The sequence below is a fragment of the Lissotriton vulgaris genome, chromosome 10 (assembly GCF_964263255.1).
Source record: "Lissotriton vulgaris chromosome 10, aLisVul1.2, whole genome shotgun sequence".
Classification (NCBI taxonomy): Eukaryota; Metazoa; Chordata; class Amphibia; order Caudata; family Salamandridae; genus Lissotriton; species Lissotriton vulgaris.
The window spans coordinates 48964315-48977037 of NC_141698.1; the positions used below are offsets into that span (position 1 = coordinate 48964315).

The 12723-nt window shown below is 43.4% G+C and overlaps 1 protein-coding gene across 2 annotated transcripts in view; it reads left to right on the forward strand.

Moving 5' to 3' along the window:
• The first annotated feature begins 2323 nt into the window (after positions 1–2323).
• ARAF (A-Raf proto-oncogene, serine/threonine kinase) overlaps positions 2324–12723 on the forward strand; it is a 173591-nt gene continuing 163191 nt past the window's right edge. The window contains exon 1 of one of the 2 annotated variants that reach the window (XM_086940425.1): positions 2324–2643. The gene's annotated coding sequence lies outside the window, so the exon portion shown is untranslated. The remainder of the gene's footprint in view (positions 2644–12723) is intronic. The other variant, XM_086940424.1, reaches the window with a different exon arrangement.

Below are 12723 nucleotides of genomic sequence, written 5' to 3' on the forward strand. Positions count from 1 at the left end.
GTTAGCTGGTGGACATAGGAATGAGGAAACACCATTAGATGGAAGGAGTAACGGTGGGCGGACTGTACCGTTGGACAGGGGTGGCACCATGTGAGTGGTGAAGTCCCATTATGTCCCCAAACTCAGTGTTGCTTGGCGTGATTTACTTGTGTGTTGCAGACTGCTTCACGCAGCAAGCAGGCGCTGTTGGTATTGTAGGCCTGGTAGATGCAGGGAGTGTGTACTACACAGGGATGACTTCCAGGCACGCCGCTCTGGACCAGTATGGGAATCAGCAAAGCGGGGAAGCAAGGCGTGGGTGCTTGCCCGTCTTGTGTCCACGTGGAACTTGAAGGGTACTTGTCTACTACTTGCGCAGGAACGCACCGCAGGCAAGCACTGCAGGGCTGCTGACCGGTGGTGCTCTTGCGTGTAGTTTGGAGTTATGTGCTCCAGTGCTCCAGTGCCTGAATTTTACCTTGAATGCGGCTGATGGTGGAGCCAGTTTCCGCTTGCAGGCAATTATCCGGAGGCGCCTCCTGCCACTGGCCTTCGTTCCGCTGGACTTCCCCTCTGACTGACCTGAAGTTGAGGTCCATGGTGCTGCGTGACTGCTCGTGCACATTTGCAAGTGAAGAGCCTAGTATGCTGCAGGTCGAGGTTCCCTCCACCTCGTCGCCAGTTTGTAATGTTGAGCTCCAACCTTTAAAAGAAGTACAGATGTTGTAGGTACTTTGTAGGTTCTTTATTAGTCAGAGGGAGAGCGCCCCGTACACAATGCGCGTGCCTCGCCCACAATGCTTTACGCTCTCACATGGTGGTTGGAACACTAGACCGCAACACCATATTGGTATTCACAATCTGGTCACCCTAACATTTTAGTTTTTGTGAACTTCTTCCTCATTCATGGAAGCTTATGATATTGGGGATCACAGCACCCAACTAGAATGACAACAGATCTGGCCCGTAAGCAACACTTTATACCCTTTCCATGGCTTGAAGTGGGCCGGGTCTTGCTGGTGGTCAGCACCGGCTGTTCTAAAAGGCAGGTGCCAAAACAGGTCTCTATAAGCTCTCCATTTTTGCCCCCAATCTCGGGGCGAAAAAAAATCTTAACTCTGCAGCAATACCACTCTTCACTGCCTTTGAAGTAACTTCAATGACATTCCTCATGGTTCTTTTACAAGTTCATCATTTCAGAACGTAAGTATTGTCAATAATACATATGCAACAAAGCCATAGTTGTTGCATATGTATCTTATGCAACTAACAGCCATTGACAAAGCAAAAAGTCCAGGTTTGTTGAAGGTAATCTTATTGTATTATATATATATATATATATAAACGCTACTTGCTTTTTGCACATATTTTGGGCTCGTGTCTGCTTCCTTGGTGCTGACTGGGAATTCGTCGTTGCACCTAACCTTTGCAAGCAGCCTTTTGGATAGATATATATATATATATATATATATATATATATATATATATATATATATATATATATATATTCAATCACAGAAGCACCAACATGCCAGTCGTGCGGCTCACTATGCTAAGCACAGATTTTTGACTAAGGCGTTTTAAGCAACACCCTTAACTATATCATCTAAGCCCCTTTGAGCCCCCCCCCCCTAGTTTTTTCATCACACTTAAGCCCTGGATTTTGGATCATTTTATTTTAAGATCTATTCCTACCCACACCACAACTGCTAATCCGTGATCATGTCCAGACAGCAGACGATTATAGACTGAGAACTGTCTTACCTGCTTTTATCATCAGTTCCAAATGTATTTTTTGTTGTTAGCTTGATTTTGCTGTGTACAGAACTGCAATATCCATGGGTCATGTTCACATTATATAAAACTCTTTAAATGAAATAAAATAAATCGTGAGCTCAGACTCAGCTTAAATTGGGTATTCGTAGTCCACTCTTATCTCACCGATTAGCTGTTTGGTGTTCGGGTGATGCCTGATCTGTATTGCATGAGGACCAATTATTAATGCAACGTATACAGAAAACATTATCTTTAAGCAGCAGGGTTTGTTTAAGTCAAAAGTACAAGTGCAAGCCACAACTACTGGCTTTGCCACCACTTGTCAGGAAGGTAAACTCAATGAACAAGGTGCCACTCTCCATTACAGCACAACTACTAGCCACATCCCCGCCTGACCATGGAAAGTTGCCACCGTTCCGCAGAGCTCATCCTCCGCACTCGCCCCTCACTTGTTTTACACTCCGGTACTCAATCTGTAACTGACGCAAGCTCCTGCAAAACTGTCAGCAGCGTATTCAGCAATACCGGCCCGTATGCGGCTGGGTCATCATCACTTCCGGGTCAACCCGGCCTTCGCTTCCTGAGAGAGGAGGAAGATCTGTTTCAGGGATGCCGCAGGGACGGCATCTTCCGGGGCGGGTGGGCTGTCTTTTCCGGGCTACTTATTTTTGTTTAACCAATGAGAGGCTTTATAGGGAAGCCCAGCCTTTAAGCCCCTCCCTGTCCCATTCTTGGACATGCCAATCATTGTAACTTAGCCTTCCGATTGCTTCGCCGCGCCTTCACTTATCGAAGTCGGTTAGTGTCCTTCATCTATTGAAGTCAGTTAGAGTCGAAGGAAAGCAGAGGGAGTTGGATTACTTAAGATCAATTGCGGGGAGGCGGCAGGTAAGAACCCCTGTCTAGGAACCACCCTCTTGTTTTGTATGTATATGTGTGTGCCTGGAATTACATGTATGCATTTTGCACTCTCTGTGTATCTGATTGGTATGGACCTTTCCATACTTGCCAAAGTTTCAGCATCTTCTAAGTTCCTCTATGTGACATTTTCGTAACTCATTTGTGACACATTTTAGATACTTTTTTGTAAGACGTTTACACCAAAACTGCAGAGAACTCCATGCTTCTCATAATATATCCAGGTCACTGTGTTTTGACAGGATACGCTTTTAGATGTTTGAAGTTGCCCCACTGTACGCGATGTTTGTGGTTTAGACACTTGTTTCATTAGTGCGGTGAAACTCTGTTTCAAGAAAAGGCATTGTCCTGTATTTTTCACAGCACGCATAACATCTGAACTTCCTTTATACTATCTGTGAGTAGCTTTCCCAGTCCTGTTTTGATCCAAGTAATATTTCATTTCCCATTAGAAATGTGCCGCTTCTTGAGTCTCTCCTAGAAGAATGTCTACCTCCTGCACATTTTTTAAATGCTCTGGTTAGAACTTTGTAAACTTGAAAACGATTAATCACATTACCAACTGTTTACATCAACTTCAATAGCTCTCTGTCCAGAATATAATTATTTTCAAACCTATTTGCATGATGTATAAAATCTGTAGGTAGTTTGTATAATAAAGATATCGTTAAATCTTCTTTACAATTAAGGATGTCTTTACAATTCCACCCAGCTCAGAGTCTATGTGTCTTGAACCTATAATTCTAATAAGCTAATTTTACTTCACGTATTCAGTTGCAGGGTAGACCATTTCTCGAGCCCATGGCCACTTTCAGAGGTTTGTGGTCAATTGTGGAGCCAGCTAACTTTACTAAGTAAGGTGACACCCAATATAATCTTATCCAAGGTGCGAAACACATATGACCATTCAACCAGGTTGAATGAATTTCAGGCGCCAACTGGGACATTAATATGTCTTTAGTATTTTCTTACACCTGCCACTGGTGGTATGATAATCTTAAGTGGTTAGTAGAAGATCGCTTAAGGACAGATTCCACTTGCAGTGGATGTATTAATAATGCAATCGACTTTTTCAATCTGTTTGGCATGATTTTCGTTAATATCTTAATGTCTGAATGGGTGAGAGAGATACACCTGTAATTGACACACTTTAATGGCTACCTGTTTGATTTTGGAATTAAAGCTATCTACGTTCTATTGCATTCTGCAGTTATATGGTCATTTTCTGTTGTTTCCTCAAACATTTGTACAGCAATGGTGTTCTTTAGTTTCCTTGTCATTTTTATAAAACTCGATGAGTAATCCAGCTTCCCCTGTGCTTTGTTCATTGTCATTTCATCTATTCCTTTCACTATCTCTCCTTCTGTGATTTATTAATCTAATGATAGACGATGTTCACTTGAGAGATTTGTGGTATCTATGTTTTGCATGAATATCTCTTTCTTTCTATAAATGTTGGATGTGGAGGATATGTATAAATATTTCTAGAAAGTATCAAACTCATTTGTTATGAGTTGGATTTGCCAGTAGCTTGTCAGTCATCTACAATTGCCAGTATTATTCTATGTGCTTTGCCTTACTGCACCTGTAAGGTTAGCAACCTGCTCACCTTGTCGTCCTTTTCATAGTGTCTTTGCTTAAGTCGAAATAAGGTGGTTCAGCTCGTGCGGTATAAATAGTATTCATGTCATATTTAGTTTTGATTTAGGATCTATGTACATCTTTTGTAGGGTAGTTATTATAGTTCTTCATAAGTTGTCATGTTTGCGCTTTTAAGTGTTTCACTTTCATCATGCAATTCTATGGTTCGAGTCTACTAGACTGTGCCTGCGCAAAACATATTGTGGTTTGGAGCCTGGCAATTGTTTACCATTAATTGTCATTTCTGACGCTGTCATTTGCCTGCTTATTAATCGTGCCCCAGCTTGTCAATCTTGTGTTTGTCACTTCCATGGAGCATTGCCTTTTTACCATATCTTTAATTGGCTGGTGTCACTGCTTGCTTTTCAAGCACTAGTTTTTAGGTTGAGCTTGCGACAACTTATGCGCTGCATTTGCTCTTGTTTGCGAGACACTATTGTTATCAATAAAGGGCTCAGAACCCACCCATTACTTACCAATCGTTGGCGTCAATGCAATTCTTTGGGTCAAGTCTACTAGACAGAGCATGCACTGGCTTTTGCCAAAACATATAGTGGTTTGGAGCCTTCCTATTGTTTACTAATGGTTGTCGTTTCTGACACTGTTGTTTGCCTGCTTCTTATTCATGTACCAGCTAGTCAATCTTGTGTTTGTCACTCCCAAGGACCATTGCCTTTTTACCATATCTCAAATTGGCTGGCATCACTGCTTGCTTTTCAAGCACTAGTTTTTAGATTGAACCTGTGACAACGTGTGCGATGCTTGTGCTCTTGCTTGCGAGACACTATTGTTTAAAATAAAAGGCTCGGAGCCTGCCCATTGCTTACCATTTGTTTGCTTCAGTGTCGCTCTTCCTTGCAGCCTTGGCAAGTGCTGGCCAATTGTCGCTTCCATTCGTATAGGTTAAGCATGGACAAAGCACAGATTGATTGAACTTAATTAGTGCCCGTCCACTGCTCGTGCTGTCATTGAGGTATTATTTCTTCTGCTCCCTCACAACTCCCCTGTCCTCGTCTGGTTCTCCCTCCCTCCCTCCTCCTCCTCAACCCCTCCCCGCATTTTATTTCTACCCCAAACTCTTCTCATCCCCCTTCTCTTATTGCTGATCCCTCCCCCCTCCTCGTTTTCCGAGTGGTTAACCTAGTGTCTGATCCATGAGTTTGCTTTGCGCGCCATTTGACATTGTGTTTTGTTATGTTTTCTGGCATGTCCAGTCATAATCATTAACAATTTACCAACCCTGATGTATGTATTAAATTGCATTCAACAGTGTGTACACGCTTTTTGCTTTCTGACTCACAATAGTCGACACATTTCTATTCAACAGTACATAATCAATCTGCAGTATATGATGTTAGACATATGAAACAGATAAAGAGCAATATAAAGCTTTAGAAGCGTTGTTAGTATTACTCTCTCTAGATCCAGGGATCAATCAGTCTATTCTCTCTTAAACCCTTCTAACATTTGCTCTTACATGAGTTGGCATTCTAGGACTAACGTGCACCCTGTCTAATTATCATATCAAGTACCTCTAATGCACCACATTATCTCAAAAACATCACTTATAGTCAGTCTCCTTCTATCACGTTTCCCTTTTCAGTAAATATGTTCAGATAGGATCTCGTGCATCTCTGGTTGATGATATGTGTAAGTAACAATGTCATTTATATCAACCATGTTGTTGCAATACGCGAAGTCTTTGTGCCAATCCTTGATAATTAGCAGTGGACCTCTTGCCTCACAAATAGCCTCTAGTTTCTCTTTTCTAGCAACCGTGTCAGAGCTGAAAACTGACATGTGGAAGCTCAGAAGCCCTTTCCAAACCCAAGAATAGCCACTAATGGAGACAGTTGTGGGTGTATCAATCATGTCTGAGAGTTTAGTAAAAAGCAGTAGCTAGTACTCTAGCAAAAAGGACATTTCCTGGCCAGGTGTGTGAAACCAGCTTCTGGGTTTTGCCATTGTGCACAATCCATGTCTACTTATGTGCTAAAAGATTTCAGTCTAATTGCAGTGTAATATAAGCTATGCAGGTATGTGATGTAGCAAATTGTCTGCTATTGAGGGAAATGTCTCTACTTTGGGAGCACTACTATCGACCTTGCTCCTGTGTCTTTAATCTGAATCCTAGCTGTGTTTGGCAGTCTCTGCTCCCATCACCCTGGAGTCAGTCACCACTCAATAGATATGAGAGAGAGTGTGATGGCATGACATGGGTGGATTTATCTACAAAAGAGCTCCCTGCATCAGTGGCTTCCCTGAGAAAGAGGGGTAACCATTCTGAAGTGTACGTCAGAGGCTGAAGTAGAGGAAACGATCTAGAAGTTGTGTTGTGTCAAGAGGTAATGTTAGGCTAGGGCCATTTGGATGTAAATGCCCAATTCAAGGTCTGCATTGCGTTCTGAATCTGCTTGTAAACAGGGATTGTCTGCTAGTGGGAATTGAGGCAAATACAGGACATTAGAGTTAAGATGGTGCTTTAATCACACAATGCACACCAATTTGTTCACCTGAGTTGTAGAAATTACTGGACCATAGTTATCCATGAAAATGATATCCTCCAAGGGTTCTCTAGGCAGCACTTTATTAAATATTACTACGTTGTCCTTGTAATTTATACTCGGCTAACTATTCATATACAGTTCTGTACACCTATACTAATTAATACCAACTGTGTCTATTTTAATCTTGCCACTTCTCAGACATGCTCCTTGATCAGTTTGAATTATCCATGCCGCTTGGCAGTATCTAATTCATAAGTACATTTGCATGTCCATGGGTAAAAGAACCGTTTGAAAAGTTCACTATCTAAACAAGAGAGTAGTTTGTTCTTTACATACTAAGTTTTATTTCAGTTATGTTAATTTGAAATGAGTGCACATTTTTAAATGACCAACATAACTCATTGAAACTGCTAGACGATTCCAGTTAGCCCTTACATCTCGTGCATTGTAGTCTCGGTCTACCCCCAGTTGCACTTGCATTGATGTCCACTATCATTTACACCAGTTACCCCTATGTGGAAGCAAATTGTACCAGCCCTTGGCGATTTTTAATCCTGGTGGCCTAAGCGCTCAATACCAAACAGAAAACCAGGTAAAAAGAATCATCGTGTCGTATTATTGATTACACAATCACGGTGCTAATATACACAGACACTCTTCCTTTAGGCCGTATCCTGAAAAAAGCCAACACAAGTTGGAAGTGCCTATTTCTTTTAAGAATGTAAATCATTTGAAATTGATTTGCCAAAATGTTCCCAGTTCAAACCATTTTCCAATAAAACACATTTATGCCTACTGGATGGAAGGTCCAAAACACATACAGTAAAGGGGACCCGTGGGCAGTTTAATGACCAGCTCTGAAAACAGGCCCATCTAACAGTAATCACAAGAGAGTATCAGAGGGTCAAAAGTGAGACAAGCTAATTGTAAAAGACAGAACAGGTGTAGCGCTCCCACTGGCCATATGACTAAGGGGCAAAGGCTATAAAATATGCCAGATCAAGATCAGTATCTGGTCTCTGGCTCCCATCAGTCACCACTCGGAACCGCCCTTCATCATTTGGGGCTCCGAGGACCAACACTGTACCAGATCTTGGTATATTAACAGAAAGAGGTGATCTTCCTGTTAGTCAGTAAGTGTTGGTGTTATGGTTGAGACCATATGTGTTGGTAAAGTAACTGACAGGGTTGGAAAAAGGTGTAGTGTAAGAAAAAACCAGGAGAAATATAAGGGTGAATAAAATTGGTTTAAGGAGCAAAAATTAATTTAATGAGGTATAACTCCTAGCACCAATATTAAAAAATAGCTCAGACAGGGCGAATTTATAACCTGTCTAGTGGTGTGACGTGGTCGACATGTTTCAGCAAAACTGGCCACTAGCCTTGCTTTCTTCAGGACCTAATTAAATACAGCTACTGCAAACAAAGAAACCCAACGTGATAGATAAGTAAACAGTAAAATGTAGTGTAGGAACGACACAGAAAAGTCACCTGAACCTCCAGGTTGTGTCTGTTCCAGATCTCTTCATACACTCAGCGGTGGGCTGAAATAAAAAGCATGGAGTGAGCTAATCCCCCCCCATACCTGTCTGAAACAAGCCTGTCTAGTATACCTGGTGCAATTCATCCACATAGGTGTAGTCCATGACTTGGACTCTGAACAGGCACACTGACCAAGTTTGAGTAAAAACGTGGAAATTGAAGCATTTCAAGTTTCACAGGGTACCCCTTACCTGATTAGTAAGAAGTATACACCTCACCCCGCCTGGCTGCGGCTCAGGACTGGTGAAGCACCGCTCTAAAAAAAGGGTGAATAAATTCAAATACAAGAATCATTCACCGTATCATGTCTGGACTCGATCAATGAGAGCACTAGTCATAGCTGAATGTTAGCAGGTAGTGTATGGCGGTAGAAATCTCATAACCGCTTGTACACAGAATGTGTTCAATGTTGCATATTATCTTTAGTTGCAAGATCCAATTATCAACTGCACTGAGCCGGGTAGTGTGTGGCGGTAGAGATGTCATAACCGCTTTAACACAGAATGTATTCAATGTTACATGTTATCTTAAGTGGCAAGACCAAATGCCAAATATGCTATGCCCAAACGTGGGAACCTCTGATGTCCATAACCTTTCGAAAGACATTGCGTGCCCCGCGGGTGAATGACTGTTAAGGCGTGGAAAAGGGACCCAAAGAACCCGTTACTAACGGATTACATGCTCAAGACTGCGTGCTATGGCTCTAAAAACGCACGCTGTAGCTCAGGAAGCGCTGCGCACACTCACCTGTCCGTCGGTACTTCCTAGCGGCATCTGTGCCGTCTGGGGAGGTGACGGCGGTGTGTTCACGAGGGGATTATATGACGCGTGCCCTCATTGGTTCATTGCGCTCACGTGACGCGCCGAACAGAGCGTCATGCGTTAGTGATAAAACGGAGCACCTGATAGGGGTAGCGTCCCGGCTAGGTAACCAATAGCGATCCTAGTCGATGAAAACCATAACAATGAACTTAATCCCTCGGCAATGGAAGTATGTTGAATAGTGTGATTAACCCAGAGTGGAGTGCATCACTTTACACACCTAGATTACAAAGCTAGCCACAATAGCGAAGTCCTTGATCTTGAAAAGGTTATAATAAAAATTATGACCATATCAGAGGTCGCACGATAAAGGACATAGCAGGCAAAAGAAAGTATAAAAATGAGGCGCAGTCCCCCCGGGATGTATCTGTGGGATGAGACAGGTATCATATTGGCATCAAATGAATTGCTCACTGGCCTAGAGGTGTATATACATTTTACATTAAATGACCATTAGAGCATATTTGACAAAGTCTGATCACCATGCTGAGTCGAAGACACAACAAGGGGATGACTCAAAACGAGGACCAGGGGATATCATCATTCAGCCCCGTGCGGTCGGTCCCCAACCTTAGTACCCATTTTTGTTCTTTCTTGTGTAAGAAATCGCTCACATTGGTGATATGGGATGGAATGAATGGTTTCTCCAAGACCGTCCATTTGAAGGACGTGGGTGTGTGATTTTGCGTGATGAAATGATTGGTGAGTTTGGTAGCCTGTCTCCTGCAATTAATAGTACTTCTGTGCTCAGATAGCCGCACCTTTATTTTGCGGGTGGTCATCCCGACATATCTAAGCTGACAAGGGCAGGTTATGAGATAGATTAATTTGTCGCTATTACAGTTCGTGAACTTAAGTTGTCTCCAAGGTCTAGAAGTCCCGATGTCTATCTCATTTGTCCTAGATGTTTGGGGACATGATTGGCAAGTGCCACACGGATGGTGGCCAGACACAGGGGGTAGATCCCAAAGGGTACCTACAGCTCTCGGAGTCTCATCAGGGGGTCTGGTGTGTACCATCCTGTCCCGCAGATTGGGACCCCTTTTAAAGGAGAATAGTGGTTGTAAAATAGAATGTGGTCCTGAGTTCAAGATGGGCCAGCGTTTCTTAACCGCTTTCTTAATACTGTGCGACAGTGTGCCAAAGGTGTGTACAAAGGTTAGCCTTTCAAGGGGTGCTTTAGGAGTGGTAGGTTCTAAAAGTGCTTCCCTATTGTTGTTACTGGCACGTTTCAAAGCTCGATGTACCAAACGGGGAGGGTATTTCCTTGCGACAAGCTGGCTTTTGAGTGCAGTGGAATGTGTTCCGAAAGCAGTGTCAGTGGAGCAGTTTCTTTGGACTCGCAGGAACTGTCCAAACGGAAGATTATCCCGCAAGGACTTGGGATGGTGACTGTCATATAACAACAGAGAGTTCCTGGACATAGGTTTCCTGTACAATTCGGATTCCAAACCCGTGGACGTGGCTTTAATCATGAGATCAAGAAAGGCTAGCTTGTTTTCGCCAATCTCAACGGTGAAACGTAAAAAGGCATTCCTGCTATTCAACCAACCGAGGAAGTCTTGACAGCTGTCTCTGGAGCCCCGCCACACCACCAGAATATCATCAATATATCGTCTCCATGTTCTTATCTGTTCACGATATGGAATGGACTCATTGAGGACAAACCGCTGTTCGAAATAGTGCACGTAGAGGTTTGCCAGGCTCGGGGCATAAACGCTACCCATGCTCGTTCCAGACACTTGTAAATAGATGTTATCTTCGAACTGGAAGAAGTTCTTCTTCATGGCTAGGGTGGCACAAGCCATGATAAAATGTATTGGAGTGATGGTATCTCTCTCGGTGGTGTCCAGTAAGGAGTGAATGACCTCCAGGGTTTCGTCCTGGGGTATACACCTCTATTGAGATTGGCGAAAACAAGCTAGCCTTTCTTGATCTCATGATTAAAGCCACGTCCACGGGTTTGGAATCCGAATTGTACAGGAAACCTATGTCCAGGAACTCTCTGTTGTTATATGACAGTCACCATCCCAAGTCCTTGCGGGATAATCTTCCGTTTGGACAGTTCCTGCGAGTCCAAAGAAACTGCTCCACTGACACTGCTTTCGGAACACATTCCACTGCACTCAAAAGCCAGCTTGTCGCAAGGAAATACCCTCCCCGTTTGGTACATCGAGCTTTGAAACGTGCCAGTAACAACAATAGGGAAGCACTTTTAGAACCTACCACTCCTAAAGCACCCCTTGAAAGGCTAACCTTTGTACACACCTTTGGCACACTGTCGCACTGTATTAAGAAAGCGGTTAAGAAACGCTGGCCCATCTTGAACTCAGGACCACATTCTATTTTACAACCACTATTCTCCTTTAAAAGGGGTCCCAATCTGCGGGACAGGATGGTACACACCAGACCCCCTGATGAGACTCCGAGAGCTGTAGGTACCCTTTGGGATCTACCCCCTGTGTCTGGCCACCATCTGTGTGGCACTTGCCAATCATGTCCCCAAACATCTAGGACAAATGAGATAGACATCGGGACTTCTAGACCTTGGAGACAACTTAAGTTCACGAACTGTAATAGCGACAAATTAATCTATCTCATAACCTGCCCTTGTCAGCTTAGATATGTCGGGATGACCACCCGCAAAATAAAGGTGCGGCTATCTGAGCACAGAAGTACTATTAATTGCAGGAGACAGGCTACCAAACTCACCAATCATTTCATCACGCAAAATCACACACCCACGTCCTTCAAATGGACGGTCTTGGAGAAACCATTCATTCCATCCCATATCACCAATGTGAGCGATTTCTTACACAAGAATGAACAAAAATAGGTACTAAGGTTGGGGACCGACCGCACGGGGCTGAATGATGATATCCCCTGGTCCTCGTTTTGAGTCATCCCCTTGTTGTGTCTTCGACTCAGCATGGTGATCAGACTTTGTCAAATATGCTCTAATGGTCATTTAATGTAAAATGTATATACACCTCTAGGCCAGTGAGCAATTCATTTGATGCCAATATGATACCTGTCTCATCCCACAGATACATCCCGGGGGGACTGCGCCTCATTTTTATACTTTCTTTTGCCTGCTATGTCCTTTATCGTGCGACCTCTGATATGGTCATAATTTTTATTATAACCTTTTCAAGATCAAGGACTTCGCTATTGTGGCTAGCTTTGTAATCTAGGTGTGTAAAGTGATGCACTCCACTCTGGGTTAATCACACTATTCAACATACTTCCATTGCCGAGGGATTAAGTTCATTGTTATTGTTTTCATCGACTAGGATCGCTATTGGTTACCTAGCCGGGACGCTGCCCCTATCAGGTGCTCCGTTTTATCACTAACGCATGACGCTCTGTTCGGCGCGTCACGTGAGCGCAATGAACCAATGAGGGCACGCGTCATATAATCCCCTCGTGAACACACCGCCGTCACCTCCCCAGACGGCACAGATGCCGCTAGGAAGTACCGACGGACAGGTGAGTGTGCGCAGCGCTTCCTGAGCTACAGCGTGCGTTTTTAGAGCCA